Here is a 15377-nt window from a genome sequence, read left to right as displayed (position 1 = left end):
TGACAACTATTATAGAGTGGGGATGGGGGAAGTAGTAACAGCTTCTGAGAACTGTTGATGAAATTGTTCAAGTGAAAATGAACATAAAATATTACCCAGTTGTTATTGAATTTCAAAGACAAAGAAATAATACTTCTATCACCAAAAGGAGAACACACATGTGATGAGTACTTTTATGTCAACCTAACTGGACCATGGGATGCCCAAATATGTGGTCAAATGTTATTATGGGTGTCTGTGGGGGTGTTTCTGGATAAAATTAACACTTGAATCAGTAGATGAGTAATGCAGATTGCCCACTCTAATGTAAGTGGCCCTCATCCAATCAATTGAAGACCTGATTAGAACAAAAAGACTAAGAAGGAACTTTGCCAGGGAACTAATTGAGCTGGGACATTAATTTTATTCTGTCTTTGGACAAGAACTTGCATCCATTGATTTCTTCTTCTTCTTCTTCTTCTTCTTCTTCTTCTTCTTCTTCTTCTTCTTCTTCTTCTTCTTCTTCTTCTTTGCTTAGAAGCATTCATAAAAAGTTTTATTTTCTCCCCAGCCCCTCATCATTGAATCTTCTGATTATCAGGCCTTTTAGATCTGGACTCAAATTATACCATTAGCTCCCTTGGGTTTCCAGATTACTGACTGTGGATCTTGGGACCTCTCAACCTCCATAATTCTGTCAGTCAGTTTCTTATCTCTTAATATACATACTTTCTCCTATTTGTTCAGTTTCTCTGGAGATTTCTGTCTAATACCACAAGCCACCTATAAGGGAAAAAATTAGGCTAGCCTCAGATAGCTTAATGATATTCAGTTCTAAAAAACAATGGAACCTGTTTTAAAACTAAACAAAACAAAAGAAGAAAAACAATAAAAAACAGTGGAGCAAGTTTTGAAGGAAAGAAACCCTATGTCTAGAGAGTCTTGAGGAATGTAACCCAAGAAGTTAATGCACAGACAAATTGTACTTTAAAGATAAAAGTAATAGATGTCTTCACATATGTAAAAGACCAGGAACACAGTATTTTTGGAGAGAAAACTTATTAGATGGTGAAATCTGACCAAGAGATAAATCAGAATTAAAATATCCTTACATAGAGAAGTTGTGCTGAAACAACTGTTGGCAAGACGGGTCCCAGAACAGCGCTGAGAGTTGTAAGCTTGAAAACGTGAAAATGACAACTTAACTAAAAAATTAGTGGGAGGAAGGAAGGGCTAAGAGGTAAACATAAAAGAACAATATACACATTTGTCACAATAATTAAATAATAGATACCAGTTTTTTAAAAACCTTTGTGAAAAAAATATACCGAAAACTTTCTTTCATAACCTTATATTGTTAATCTTAGAAGGATTCTTTACAAAGTAACGTCTATTTTTGTGGTTAAACGTGTACATGTTAAATTTACCAATTCCTTTTGTTTCATCCACTTCTTTTTCTTCCTTTAAAATTGTATAAACTTAAATTTTTAATATAAAAAGTAGTGGATAGCAAGTGGATACACTTTGCCTCCTTGCACAACCATAAGAAGGACAACAACAAATTTAAAAACAAAAAATAACCATAACTGCCAGAAAATCAAATTGTATGGAAGTATTACAACCAATGTATTAAAGAAGAAACATTCATTCAGACTGGTAGGAGGGACAAAGACAGGCAGCTGGGGTGGAGAGGACGCACAGCAAGGTGGTGGCTGGTAGACTGGGTGATCCCACATTTGCATGCAGATAAACCAGGAGGAACAACTGGGAAGCAAGACTGACCACGCAACCCAGGGTTCCAGCGCAGGGAAAGAAAGCCTCAAAACATCTGGCTATAAAAATCTGTGAGAGTTGTGGCAACGGGAGAAACTCCCAGCCTCACAGGAGAACTCACTGGAGAGACTCACAAGGTCCTAGAACATATACAAACCCACCCACTTAGGAATCAGCATCAGAAGGGCCCAATTTGCTTGTGGGTATTGGGGGAAGTGACTGAAAGCCACCAAGAGCTGAGCAAGGGGTACTGTTCCCTCACTGACACCTCCACCACATACAGCACCACAATGCAGCAAAATGGGTTGCTGTGCCCTGGCGAAAACCTAAGGCTCCTCCCCTTACAATGTAACAGGTGCACTGAGACAAAAAATAGTATGGCCCAAATGAAAGAACAGATCAAATCTCCAAAAATAGAACTAAGCAATGAAGGGATAGCCAACCTATCAGATGCAGAGTTCAAAACAGTGGTAAGCAGGATGCCCACAGAAATGGTACAGTATGGTTGCAAAATAGAAGAAAAAATGAAGGCTATGCAAAGTTAAATAAGGAAAATATGCATGGAAACAACAGTGAAGGGACGGGATCCGGGACTCATATCAATAATTTGGAGCAGAGGGAAGAAAGAAACATTCAACCAGAACAGAATGAAGAAACAAGAATTCAAAAAAATGAGGAGAGGCTTAGGAACCTCTGGGACAACTTTAAATGTTACAACATCTGAATCATAGGGGTGCCAGAAGAAGAGAAGGAGCAAGAAATTGAAAACTTATTTGAAAACATAATGAAGGAGAACGTTCCCAATCTGGCAAAGGAAATAGACTTCTCAGAAGTCCAAGAAGCTCAGAGAATCCCAAAGAAGTTGGATCCAAGGAGGAAAAAAACCAAGGCACATCAAAATTACATTACCAAACATTAAAGATAAGGAGAGAATCTTAAAAGCAGCAAGAGAAAAGGAGACAGTTACCTCTAAAGGAGTTCCCATAAGACTTCCAGCTGATTTCTCAAAAGAAACCTTTCAGGAAAGAAGGGGCTGGAAAGAAATATTCAAAGTCATGAAAGGCAAGGACCTACATCCAAGATTACTGTATCCAGCAAAGCTATCATTTAGAATGGAAGGGCAGATAAAGTGCTTCCCAGATAAGGTCAAGTTAAAGGAGTTCATCATCACCAGCCCTTATTATATGAAGTGTTAAAAGGGACTTATCTAAGAAAAAGATGATCAAAAATATGAACAGTATAATGACAACAAACTCACAGCTATCAACAACTGGACCTTAAAACAAAAGCAAAAATAAAAACAAACTAAGCAAACAACTACAACAGGGACACAATCCCAGAAATGGAGATCACATGGAAGGTTATCAGAGGGGAGAGGAAGGGGGAGAATGGGGGAAAAGGTACAGGGAATAAGAAGCTTAATTAGTAGGTACAAAATAGGTAAGAGGAGGGTAAGAATAATATAGGAAATGGAGAAACCAAAGAACTTATATGTACAACCCGTGGACATAAACTAATGCAGGGGGGTGGGGGGAATGCTGATGGGAGTGGTGGGTGCAAGTCTGAGGGGAATAAAGGGGAAAAACTGGGACAACTGTAATAGCATAATCAATAAATGTATACTTCTCCAAGGAGGACATACAAAGGGTTCAGAGATATATGAAAAGATGCTCAGCATTGGTAGCCATCAGAGAGATGCAAATTAAAACCACAATGAGATACCACTTCACACCGGTGAGAATGGGCATCATAAACAAATCAACAAACAACAAGTGTTGGAGAGGATATGGAGAAAAGGGAACCCTAGTAAACTGTTAGTGGAAATGCAGACTGGTGCAGCCACTATGGAAAACAGTGTGGAATTTCCTCAGAAAAGTAAAAATGGAACTGCCTCTTGACCCAGCAATTCCACTGCTGAGATTATATCCTAAGAATCCCAAAACACCAATCCAAAAGAACCTATGCACCCCAGTGTTCATAGCAGCACAATTTACAACAGCCAAGTGCTGGAAGCAACCTAGGTGCTCATCAGTAAATGAGTGGATAAAAAAACTATGGTGCATTTACACAATGGAATACTACACAGTAGAAGGAAAGAAGGAGCTCCTACCCTTCATGACAGCGTGGATGGAACTGGAGAGAATTATGCTAAGTGAAATAAGCCAGTTGGTGAAAGACAGATACCATATGATCTCACCTTTAAATGGAACCTAATCAACAAAAGAAACAAGCAATCAAAATATAACCAGAGACACTGAAATTAAGAACAAACGGACAGTAACCAGAGGGGAGGTGGGAGGGGATAATGTGAGGGAAAGGGTGAAGGATTTTCAGGAACAACTATAAAGGACACATGGACAAAACCAAGGGGGGGTGGAATCAGGGAAGGGAGGTGGGGATGGCTGGGGTGGGGGGATGTGGAGGGGAAAGACAGACAACTGTACTTGAACAACAATAAAATAAAATAATAAAAAGTAGTGGATGTGTTACCAGAAACACAGTTCTTCTCACCAACACAGTAAAGAATTACAGATCAGTGAGCCTGGCATGCAAGCAAAGTTTATTAATGCTAAGTTCTAATGAGAAAGCAAAAGCAAGGGTGTCTAGAGCAGGGGTGGCAAGAGCAGGGTGGCGAGAGGCCGGGTGCCCAGGGGCCACCTCATGTGGCAAAAAGAGCCAAGAGGGCCAAGACAGTGAGTCCTTTGTTCTGAGGACTTATAAAATTGTCAGAGTGGGGGTGAAGAAGTTACATGTTAATTGATGAGTAAACATGATGCCAGCTACCCCTAAGAAGATGTGACTACCCAAAAGTAAGTATAAACATCTGTTGTTAGCCTGAATCCTTATCTTGCTCCAGACTCCATTTGTTCATTTTGTATATGAGATGGGAGGCGGGTAATTAATCAAAGTCATTTTATGGGCTTTTCTTTGGGCACTGTAGACCCCTCCTCTTTCCCCCTTCTAGGTTTTGGGGTGAATACACAGTCTCAACATGGACTTTTCCCAGGTAGTGGAGATGATATACACAGACTTCAACGGCTTTCCCCCTGCACTATCATAGTTTTGCTTATGTTGTTCAGACTACCTGGCAGCCTTATCAAACCAGGCTCAGGATGACCAGGTCAACAGGTGCATTTGCTTTTAGCCTCCTGTTTTAAGTTGTTTATTAGATTACAATGGTGAGGACTCTGCCATTATTTTCCCTCTGGCCATTCATTCCACCATAGCGGATATAACCTTATTAAAAAATATTTCTCTCTAACTTCTATATCCAAGTGGACATAGAAAAAATGTTAGAAATCTTTTTTCATATTTTTTTCTGAAGGATAGAAAGTGTCCTCTAGGAACATTATATTCCACCAAAATGTTTTCCACATTAAAGAAGCAACAAACATTCTCAATCATAGAAGAACCCACAGAGCTCTGGCTGATGTGACTCAGTGGATTAAGCATTGGCCTGTGAACCAAAAGATTGCTGGTTCGATTCCCAGTCAGGGCACACGCCTGGGTTGTGGGCCAGGTCACCAGCTGTGGGCATGCAAGAGTCAACCAATCAATGTTTCTCTCCTCTCTCCTCTCTCTAAAAATAAATAAATAAATCTTAAAAAAAAAAGAACCCAGGGATTATAACAAATCTGAAACTTTTGGGGGGGGGATATATGTTTTTATTAATGCCAGTAAAATTAACCCAAAAAAGAAATAAATAAAAACATGTACAATTAAAATTATTTTTATTTTTTAAATAATGAGAGCCAAAATTATTGTCACCCACACATCTTACTGCCTACATCTACATGACTTTATTATTCCTAACTCAACTATTCCAGGAAACTCTTGCCCAGGAAGATAACATCTGCAAATAACTTTTTTGCTCATTCCAAACATTTTATAAAAGGTTCATAAACTCAAGTAAAAACACAAGTGAGAGTTTACATCCCCAGACTCTGAATTTACCTCCTCAAAGTCCACTGATGTAAAACTATTCACCATGACTCTTACCTATTTAAATCAAGCTTCTGTATTGGAAGTCCAGGATTAAACTGGACTTCAAAACTCTCATAAATCTTCCAACTTTGTCTTCCTCCTTCTGCGATGCTGAGATGCTGACACTGTGCTGCTCTTCACCATGGTGAGAATAATTTTATCTTTGTCTTCTCAATGAGTTGTTTGGGTAATATTTTGGAGGAGCCAGCATTCAACAAAAATTATGACTAAAAAAGGAATAACAGCATCAATCAAGGCAAGAAAGTTGTTACAAGAAAATCCAGGCATACCTCAGAAGGTCAGCGTGAGGATAAGGAGGAACAGGGTATGTTAAAGCTGAAGACAAGGAAGACTACAAAGACCAAAATTCCTTTTAAAGGTCTATGGTGGGTTTAAACTTCCTTAAAAATAGAATCCTAAAGGTAGCTGTCGCTTTCCATCTTGAAGGTTCAGGAACAAATACCAATATAACACCTTTGGTTTCTGTCTTGATCAGTTCTTATCAAAGTGTAGATGATTCTGAGGCTGCCTACCTCAGAATCATCTGGCGTGCTTGACAAAAGTGCATTCATTCTCTTATGCCCTAACGAATCCCTGGAAAGAGGCCTTGGAACTGGCATATTTAATAAGTTTTGAACTTTAATAAGCTCTCACACCAAATTAGAGAATCATTAAACTAAAGAACACAACCATCGTATTAAAGTTAACCTTTCCAACATTACCTTCTGTTATGGGAAATTTGACTCTCTAGTTAAAACAGCTGAGAACTTTGGGATGAAATTGATCGTGGTATAGTAACCTTCTGCAACCCACATGGCTAAAGCTCTTTCTCCCTCCATCCAAGCTCCCTTCCCAACCCCATGGATTGTACTTCCTCCCCTGACATGGCTAAGAGTTGACTGGTTGAATGGGAGTAATTTACCAGTAACTCTACAACAATGTAACTTTTCCTTTGGAACAATATCACAACTGCCATTCCTTTTGTTTTTCAATTATTTGTTTAAAGTTTGTTTGCTGGGTAGTAATCTCTGTAAGGACAAAGTCTGATTTATTCCTAGACATTTTTAAGAACAAAAATTATTCATGACATTTGGCAAAATTTGTTCAGGAGAACTATCATGATAGAGTAGGGACCACCCCAGTGAGGTTTTACAGTGAAAAAGAGAGATTGAACTCAATTCTGAATACAACATAGAAAAGTGGGAATTTACAGCAAAAGTGTGGGGTATGTGGGAGTGGGGGAGTTACTAAATGGAAAATTACTAAAAGGAAATAATCAGGGGTATGGGGAGTTCTGGCTAACCTGCCCTAATAGGATTCTTGCTGAAGGCAGAGCAGAGTAATCAGGCATCAATAGAGGATGATGGAGGATGAGGGACCCAATCAGGAACTGAGGGTAATCAGATATCGAGGATAGGGGATTCTGGTTAAACTGATTCAGCAGTGGTCTTGCTAAAACTGAAACAATGCAAAGGCAGACACAGAAGTCCCAAAGTTGAGGCCTAGTTGAAAAAGAGCTCTAAAGAGCTTGATTAGAATTTGGTCAAGGAAAGAATCTTTGTCACTGTATCTCTAAATTCTAACACAGTACTTTTGTACATGGTAGATCTTCAATGAATATTTGTTCAATTAATTCATACAATACTGGAAAGTGCTGGTCAAATCCAATTATTTCAGAGTTAGTGGCATCACAGTCTAATAGTCATTGGCCAACAGGTTATATTGCTCCTGTGGACAAAAAAAAACAAAGGAATTCTATGGAAAGTAACTCTGCAGGGTGATCTGATCATAAATTCTTAACTAGGCAGGTCATGGTGAGTGATCAAGCATTAGGCATATAATTTTTTATTAGGAGGTTAATCTTTGCCCTGAGCAGGCCCTGTTCATTATTTCTGTGCATCTAGGTTAACACACCTTGGAAATAAACTGTAAGCACCCTCAAGAAAGCACATCATCTTGTTAATTATCTTATAATCCAATTCCCACTTTGCCTTCGCCCACCTCCATGTAATCTTTCTTAATGTTCCTTCCTTAACTTCAACTGCAAAAAAACCAAAAAACAAAAAAACCCAAAACTGCAAAACCCTTATTCTCTGAAGCATTTGAGATCTTGCTCCCTGGCATACTTCATCAGGTTCGCTCAAATAAACTCATAAAATTTCTCTACATGTTTGGATGTAGTCAGCAAGAGCTTAAAGGAGCCCACCGAGGACCACCCCGCAGAGCTGGACCTGGTGCTGGGTACAAGCAGGGGTCCATTGTATCCCACTGGTTCCCTGCTTTGCATCAGGTGAACTGGGGGGAGTTTCTTTCGGATCTGTGGTGTTTCTTGCTTGAAGTAGCAGGCCATGATTTATTTGAGCTGTTCTTAGGGAATCCTCAAGGCTGAGAATAAGGAATGGTTGTAACATTTTTTAATACTTGGAAAACAAGAAGGCGGGTGAGGAGAACTGGAGGAGGAGAAAAATGACAACAATAATGGGGAGAGGAAGAGACTATGTGTGGCATAAATATGTGGCCATTTACAAAAACAATGTATTAATCCCTGTGCAGTATGGTTAAATTTACAGGTCAATTTGACTGGGCCAAGGAGTGTCCAGATTAAACAGTGTTTAGGGATGTGTCTCTGAAGGTGGTTCTGGATGAGATTAGCGTTTGAATCAGTGAACTCAGTAAAGATTGTCTTCCCCAATGTGAGTAGACCTCATTCAATCAATTGACAGCTTTCAAAAAAAAAAAAAAAAGTCAGGGGAAGAATTTGCTCTTTTTTGCTTTCTAAGTACCAGCTTGCTTGGGCTGAGACATAGTTCTCTTCTACCATTGGACTGGAACATACACCATCAGCTCCTCTGATTCACAGGCCTTCAGATTTGGACTAGTTACACTGCCTGCTTTCCTGGGTCTCCAGCTTGCAAATGGCTGATCATGTGACTTCTCAGCAGCCTCCATAATTATGAGCCAATTCCTCACAATAAGTCTCTTCCTATATTGTGTACAGGCATATCTCAGAGATGCAGGTTCGGTTTCAGACCACCGCAATAAAGCAAATATTGCAATAAAGCTACTCACATGAAATTCCTGGTTTCCTAGTGCATATAAATGTTTTGTTTAATCTATTAAGTGTGTAATAGCATTATGTCTAAAAAATGTACATACCTGAATTTCAAAATACTTTATTGCTAAAAAAACGCTAACCATCATCTGAGTCTTTAGTGAGTCATACACTCTTTTTGCTGGTGGAGGGTCTGGTCTTAATGTGAATAACTGCTGACTGATCAGGCTGCTGGTTGCTGAGGGTTGGGGTGGCTGTGGCAAAGAAGAGTCTTCCTTCCCCAATGTCTCTGTAGTGTGCGATGCTGTCTGATAGCATTTTACCGACAGTAGAAATTCTTTCAAAATTTGAGTCAACCCTCTCAATGCCTGCCACTGCTTTATCAACGAAGTTTATGGTACATTCTAAATCTTTTCTTGTCATTTCAACAATCTTCACGGCATCTTCATCAGGAGTAGCTTCCTTCTCAAGAAACCGCTCTCTTTGCTCATCCATAAGATGCAACTCCTTATCCAATAAATTTTTATTATGAGGCTGCAACAATTCAGTCCCACTTTCAGGCCCTGCTTCTAATTCTACTTCTCTTACTATTTCCACTGCATCTTTAATTACTTCCTCCACTGAAGTCTTCAAACCTTCAAAGTCATCCATAAGGTTTGGATTCATTTCTGTTAATGTTGATACTCTGACCTCTTCCGATAAACCATGAATGTTCTTAATGGCATCCAAAATGGTGAATCCTTAATCCTTTTCAGAAGTTTTTCAGTATACTTTACCCAGATGCATCAGAGAAATCACTATTATAGCCTTACAAAATGTATTTTTAAATAATAAGACTTGAAATTCAAATACCCTTTGATTCGTGGGCTACAAATAAATGTTGTGTGAGCAAGCATGAAAAGCAACATTACTCTTGATGTACATCTCCATCAGAGCTCTGGGGAAACCAGGTGCATTGTCAATGAGCAGTAATACTTTGAAAGGAATCTTTTTTCCTAAGCAGTTAGTCTCAACAGTAGGTTTAAAATATTCAATAAACCATGTTGTAAACAAATGTGCTGTCATCCTGGCTTTGTTATTCCATTTATAGAGCACAGGCAGAGTGGAGTTAGCATAATTCTTAAGGGCCCTAGGATTTCTGGAATGATGAATGAGCGTTGGTTTCAAGTCCAAGTCACCAGCTGCAAAGCCCCTAACAAAAGACTCAGCCTGTCCTTTGAAGCTCTGAAACCAGACATTGCCTTCTCGTCTCTAGCAATGAAAGTCCTAGATGGCATTTTCTCCCAATATAAGACTTTATTGTCTACATTGAAAACCTGCTGTTTAGTATAGCAACCTTTATCTTAGCTAGATCTTCCGGAGAACTTGCTGCAAGTTCTACATCAGCACTCGCTGCTTCACCTTGCACTTTTATGTTATGGAAATGGCTTCTTCATCTCCCTCTCTCTCTCTCTCTCTCTCTTTCTCTCTCTCTCTCTCTCTCTCTCTCACTTTTTTTTAGAGACAGAGAGGGGAAGGAAGGGAGAAAGAAAGGGAGAGAAACATCAATATGAAAGAGAAACAATGATCAGTTGCCTCTCGCACACTCCCTAACTGGGGAGTGTGCCTGCAACCCAGGCATGTGCCTGACCAGGAATCAAACCAGCAACCTTCGGCTTTGCAGGAAGTGCTCAAGCAACTGAGCCACACCAGTCAGGGTAGAATTGGCTTCTTTCTTTAAATCTCATGAACCAACCTCTTCTAGCTTCAAACTTTTCTCCTGCAGCTTCCTTACCTCTCTTAGCCTTTTATAGAATTGAAGACAGGTAGGGCCTCACTCTGGATTAGGCTTTGGCTTAAGGAAATGTTGTGGTTGGTTTCATTGTCTATCCAAACCACTAAAACTCTCTCCACATCAGCAACAAGACTGTGTTGCATTCTTATCATTTGTGTGTTCACTAGAACAGCACTTTTGCATTCCTTTCAAGTATTTTTCCTTTTCATTCACAACTTGGCTGCCTGGCACAAGAGGCTTAGCTTTCCTGTGAAGGCTTTAGACATGCCTTCCTTATTCTCATTATTTCTAGCTTTTGATTTAAAGTGAAAGCAATGAGACTTACCCTTTCACTTGAACATTTAGAGACCATTGTAGGGTTATTTTTTGTTAGTGTTGTGTCTCAGGGAACAGGAGAGGAAGAGCGATGGGGGAATGGGCAGTTGGTGGAGCAGTCAGAATACAGAACATCTATCAATTGAGTTCACTGTCTTACATGGGCACAGTGTGTGGCACCCCAAAACAATTACAGCAGTAATATTGAAGATCACTGATCACCATAACAAATATAACAATGGAAAAAGTATAAAGTATTAGGAGAATCAACATGGCTGGTGTGGCTCAGTGTATTGAGTACTGGCCTGCAAACCAAAGGGTCGCCAGTTTGATTCCCAGTCAGGGCACATGCCTGGGTTGCAGGCCAGGTCCCCAGTAGGGGGCATGTAAGAGGCAACCACATGTTGATTTTTCAGACTTTTTCCAGACTTTTACTTCCTCACTCAAGGTCTGGGTTAGGACCTGAAACCTTCCTTCACTGCCTATAAGAAACCTTTGCCTTGCACAGAGTTTGAATTGTAAGCGTCTACAGATGATCATTTAAGTAACTTTTGCCACCACATGCCATGAAAAGCAAGTGCCATTTTTTACCAACGGAAACAAGGTTATTACTGCTTTTAAATGTAATCACATCCAAGAACCAATTCCAGATAATCCAGAAGCAATTAAGAATACCAGTCCTTAAGGTTCTCTTCCTCTGGACCCACCAAGTCCAACATCAATTTCTGTGACAGTTCAATTAGAGAAAAAGAACCTCCATGAGCCATACAAAACAAGGGGTTTATCAGGGGGTTAGACCTTAGAGTATTGTGGGAGTTGGTGTGCTGCACACTAAATTTGAAAGCAGAAAAGAATTTTACTACTTTAAGAGTAAACTCAGTCATTCCAGGTTGAACTCAACCAATTTACAAATTGTTATTTTCTGCTTTTCGTAAGGAGCAGTGGTGGGAAGTGGGAGGTTGGGCGCGAAGGGAAGGTCGCTGAGTCCCCTCCTCCAATCCTGTGCCCGGTGCTCTGCTGCCCTCTAGTGCCCTTCCATCTCACTCAGCTCTCAGCAGATGCCCTTGGTCGCGCACCTTCCCGGAGGCAGCCGCGTCCCGGCCCGGTCTCTCGTCTTAGGGGGCCGGTAACTGTCGCCTCTGTGGTGTCCCTCATCAAGAACGTAAGACTTTCTCAGGTCTACCAAGTCTCAATCTCTCTCTCTCTCTCCACACACACACACACACACACACACACACACACACACACACACGTATTCTTTTTTTTGGCTAAGTGAAATAAGCCAGTCAGAGAAAGACAAACACCATATGACTTCCCTGACATGTAGAATCTAATCAACAAAATAATTTAACAAACAAACAAGAAACAGAGGCATAATACATAGAACATAGGCTGACAGCTATTGGGGTGGAGGGGCTGGGTGGAAAAGGGTGAAGAGGTTAAAAATAAAAACAAATCAAATAACTTTAATTTCATATTAAGAACCTCAGATTCTTAATCCATAATAGCATTTCCATACTATATGCAGAGAACTATATCATAAATCTGGTATACGTGCTTTATTTTTCTGAAGTAAAAAAAATGTAAAGAAGTGAGAAAAAAACAACTCTAATTTGCATGTAAAGAAAAAATCTCACAGTATAATAAAAATTAAAGCTCCCTTTTATACACTAAGTCACATCTCAGTGGGAATCTAATATTCAAACAATGTGAAAAAGTCAGATTGTCAAATTTCGTTAGAGAAATAAGCATTAAAAATATGACTGAACTATTTGATTCAGCTAAGGTATAAAGTTCTCTGCTTCATTTTACTCATAATATGTATCATATATTAAACCTTATTTGGGAATCTCTAGTCAAGCAAATATAAAACTTCTAACACAAACACATAAGAACTTTCATGAAGAGACTCCAGCAGAAGCAGACAGGCATCGGTGCTGTTACTTAACTAGAAGGAAGAGGAAGTTGCCAGGTTTAGAGCCAAATAATGTTTGAAGCTAATGTCAACTATTTCTTCTTCGTCCACCAGAGTTAACCATTCACCTCAGTCCCAAAGGCTCAGGTGAATCAGTCAACACAGACCTCAGCACCATCTTTCAGAGAGATGAAGGAGTGAAAGAAAGCAAATACTGAACTTATACCACTATTTTCAAAAGAAAATATTTGAAGTTTCGTCAACTGGTTTTCTGTTTTGCTGTTGTTTGGTTTTGTTTTAGGGAGTGGAAAACACAATCTCCCCTTTGGGATCAAGATTTCTTCAAGTTCTGAGCAATGTATCTTGTGTTCTGAATTTTCAAAGTCTTGATGGAAACATTAAAAATCTTAAAAATAGAAATTCATTTGGAATATCTACTGTTTTGTACCCCTTTATATTTTTGTTATTTCCATATTGTATAATTGTAAAAAAATAAAGTTCATCATTCCATAAAACTAACTTATTAAATTAGACATCATAAGCCACAGAAGATGATAAGGTTAACTCCTGCCCTGAAGTGGCTCATTAATTTTTATTTCAATTAGTCAAATGGTGATGCTGAAATATCTATGACATTTGAGAGGACTCAGACCAAGCCTGCAACAACAATTCAGGACCCAAGAACTCAGAAGTCATTCGCAGACGTGAAATGAGTGAGTGAGCAAGAAGTTTCACAATTATGCTGCCCATGAACCTCTGTTATTCTGGTCCTCCACGTTCCCCACACTTGAAATTTAACTCGTTAAAAGTGCACAAGCATAAGAACCTGAAAAATATAACTGTATGCTTTTGTAAACAGTCAATAAATGCTCATATCTTCACTTTGAGATTTTTGTGACCAAATAAGGATCTTTGTTTTGCAATAGTTCTGTTTGGTCTGGCCCTTTCTTTCTTCGAGAGCATAATACCACAGTTTGCTTTTCTTAAAAAAAAAAGAAAAGAAAAGAAAAGCAATATCACAGAGTAAAACCACCAAAAAGAAATACTTTTAGAAGATGGTATAACAGATGAGAACTCTATTTACCATTTTTCTCCTCTTATTCACTGGAAAAGATCTTCAGTCTCCCAGGAATCAGTTTTTGTTTGTCAAGCAGATAAACAAAAGAATCCTCAACGTATAACATGAAAATCTTAATAAATTAATATGCCATCATGAATATTCCCAGTGGCATTTTTAAAAATCTAGCAGCTGGCTCTTCTGTCTCTGCTAATTCTCAAAAACAAAACTAAATCTAGATATTCCTCTTATAAATTATGATATATTTCTGGGAACATGGGAAAATCCTCAGCTTCACTGCTATTGGTGTTGTGTTATACAATGGAGAAATTATTGTATTTTTGTTAACTTCTTGGTAACTTTTTAAAAAAGATTTTAGGTACTTATTTTTAGAGAGAGGGGAAGGGAGAGAGAAAGAGAGGGAGAGAAACATCAGTGTGTGGTTGCCTCTCACATGCCCTCCAACTGGGAACCTGGCCTGCAACCCAGGCATATGCCCTGACTGGGAATTGAACTGGCGACCCTTTGATTTGCAGGCTGGCACTCAATCCACTGAGCCACACCAGCCAGGGCTAACTTTTGACATTAAATCATGCTTTTATGAAAATCATCTAAAATCTAATTGAGAAACTGATCATAAATTCTAATTTTTTACTAGTTTTATCATTTTTAAAAAGTATGAATACCATGTTGCTGGGCATAAACAAGATATTTTTAGTGCTTAGGAAAGTAGAAATTCAAAAATTTTTTAAATGAGTGATGAAAAATATACTCCTGACTTTTCTGTTATCTATCTCCATGTCAACCAAAGTTGTGTTTTTCTCTGTTACCATGATATAATACTTGAATTCTTAAGTATTTTATCTGATTTGAACCATTGGTCCTACCTTACAATAATCTGAATCTTTAACCAGTGCAATTTACCATGATCCACGACATATTTACCGAACACTGGCCATGCAGAAAATATTCCAGGGACAAAAGTCATTCCTTGCCCCCAAAGAGGTTACAAAATAGTAGGGACAACAAATGGAAAAGTGCTTTGAGGTTTGTACCAATCAGGGTCTGAAGCAAATACCACGTGTAAATGGAATCGATGAGTGGAATGTGATGAGTAGGGGACACCAGCAAGAGATGGTGAATAACACCCTGCCCACAGCAGCAGGAAGGGTTACCACCACTACTCGTCCTGAAGTGGGACGTGGAAGAAGACATCACTGGAACCTGCAGAGAGTAGCTGTAAGTATCCCTTGACATGAGGCAAGGCCTTCTGTAGAGGAAGACAGGCAACCTATGGTGGAGCAAGAAGAGAGCCAAGGGGATACATACTGAGCTTCCTGTTTGCCCCTCTAATCTCTTGCTAGTGCCCCCTATTGGCTAAACCCAACTAGAAGCCAGAAGCCAGGAAGCTCACTGATACAGCCCATACACGTTTGTCTCACAGGGCACAGAGTAGGCAGAGAAAGGGAGTGCATCTGGAGGAGCAAAAAGGAAACAGCCAACATAAGCCTTTTAAGCAAAAAACAGA

The 15377-nt window shown here is 39.3% G+C and overlaps 2 pseudogenes; both read right to left on the bottom strand.

Moving 5' to 3' along the window:
• LOC112309112 (proline-serine-threonine phosphatase-interacting protein 2-like) overlaps positions 1–523 on the bottom strand; it is a 75289-nt pseudogene extending 74766 nt beyond the window's left edge.
• Positions 524–7431: 6908 nt separating this feature from the next.
• On the bottom strand, positions 7432–10914 carry LOC112309111 (tigger transposable element-derived protein 1-like; annotated as a pseudogene).
• Between the last annotated feature and the right edge of the window lie 4463 nt (positions 10915–15377).

The sequence above is a fragment of the Desmodus rotundus genome, chromosome 3 (genome assembly GCF_022682495.2).
Source record: "Desmodus rotundus isolate HL8 chromosome 3, HLdesRot8A.1, whole genome shotgun sequence".
Classification (NCBI taxonomy): Eukaryota; Metazoa; Chordata; class Mammalia; order Chiroptera; family Phyllostomidae; genus Desmodus; species Desmodus rotundus.
The sequence above is the reverse complement of the archived record's forward strand: the minus strand, read 5'-3'. Positions and strand labels throughout refer to the sequence as shown.